The sequence below is a fragment of the Schistocerca serialis genome, chromosome 1, assembly GCF_023864345.2.
Source record: "Schistocerca serialis cubense isolate TAMUIC-IGC-003099 chromosome 1, iqSchSeri2.2, whole genome shotgun sequence".
NCBI classification, from domain to species: domain Eukaryota; kingdom Metazoa; phylum Arthropoda; class Insecta; order Orthoptera; family Acrididae; genus Schistocerca; species Schistocerca serialis.
In genome coordinates this window covers 1,064,493,910-1,064,495,610 of record NC_064638.1, presented here as the reverse complement: position 1 = coordinate 1,064,495,610, position 1,701 = coordinate 1,064,493,910, and the positions used below count along the sequence as shown (strand labels likewise).

At 37.4% G+C, this 1,701-nt stretch overlaps 1 non-coding gene across 1 annotated transcript; it reads right to left on the bottom strand.

Moving 5' to 3' along the window:
- Nucleotides 1-1,275: 1,275 nt before the first annotated feature.
- Nucleotides 1,276-1,350, bottom strand: Trnas-uga (transfer RNA serine (anticodon UGA)). The gene has a single exon. It is a non-coding gene; the product is annotated as a tRNA-Ser (tRNA).
- Nucleotides 1,351-1,701: the final 351 nt, after the last annotated feature.

Here is a 1,701-nt window from a genome sequence, read left to right as displayed (position 1 = left end):
CTTAAATCAATCAACTGTCACAATTTAATTAATTTGTGCATCAATTTGATATCAAATGTGGCTAGGACGAGCTTTGCCCTGCTACTACAGAACTGTTGACCTTAATTGATGCTGCTGTAGCATTTTGGTTACTTGGGTTTAATCTTGTTGATTAGATAACCACTTATATTTGTAAAATAGTTGTTGAAGATATTTGATGCTTTCCTTAGGCCTCTTATTTCCACATCATCTTGAGTCTTTGACATAGCTTGATATTCGAATTTTTGGTACTGACATTGCTTGTCTGTCTTTTTATGGCTTTCTCCATAGCTTTTGTCCTTCTCCCACCAAATTGCACGTAACAATCATTTGCCTTCATTTTTGGTTTATAGTTTTCAATTTGAGATCTCAGTTCTAGCCGTTCTCTAAGACTTGTTCTTGTTATTAGACCTTAGCCTGTCTGTATTTATATGGAATGTAGTTCCATAGTAGTTAGTAAATATTTCGCCAAATCTGTTGGAATTATGACATATACTGCCATGCACATATACTGTATTCCATGTTCACTTAGCTAACAATTATCTGAAGGATTTGTTCACTTAGGTTTAGTTCTTATTTGACTAATTGTGGTTTTATGTATTGTATGAAAGCAATATACTGTCTATTATGATAGCTACAATCTGTATTTATGGTTCCAGCCTGAAAGTCATTATTTTCTGCAATTATAATTATCTGGTTAAAAGAGGTACATGTAGTTTTTGCAATAGTGGGAGGGTCTGTTGTGGTCTGTAAACTATAGATTGTAAGGATGATCATGAGATTTTGCTTTTTGTTGGAGTATGCCTGGAAATTAATGTTAAAATCATCATGTACTATTCAATTTTTCTTGTTTGACTAAGTTGATTTGCATTACAATTTTAAGTATTGTATGAAAGGGATATACTGTCCATTATGATCACTAAATCCTACATTTATAGTTCCAGCCTGACAGTCATTATTTTCTACATTTATAAATATTTGGTCAAAAGCAGTACATTTGAATTTTACCATAGTGTGAGAATTTATTGAAGTCTGTAAACTATACAGCGAAAGGATGATCATTAGATTTTGCTTTTCGTTGGAGTATTCCTGGAGATTAATGTTAAAATCATCACATACATCTATTATTAGATTTTTCTTGTTAGCTTTAAGTTTACTGAAAGTACTGTCTAGTTTCTGTAGGAATATATGTAAGTTACCACCTGGGCTTCTGTACAGGCAAGTTATTATTGGAACTTCCTGGCAGATTAAAACTGTGTGCCCGACCGAGACTCGAACTCGGGACCTTTGCCTTTCACGGGCAAGTGCTCTACCAACTGAGCTACCGAAGCACGACTCACGCCCGGTACTCACAGCTTTACTTCTGCCAGTACCTCGTCTCCTACCTTCCAAACTTTACAGAAGCTCTCCTGCGAACCTTGCAGGACTAGCACTCCTGAAAGAAAGGATATTGCGGAGACATGGCTTAGCCACAGCCTGGGGGATGTTTCCAGAATGAGATTTTCACTCTGCAGCGGAGTGTGCGCTGATATGAAACTTCCTGGCAGATTAAAACTGTTGCCAGTACCTCGTCTCTTACCTTCCAAACGAGGTGAAGTAAAGCTGTGAGTACCGGGTATGAGTTGTGCTTCGGTAGCTCAGTTGGTAGAGCACTTGCCCGCGAAAGGCAAAGGTCCCGAGTTC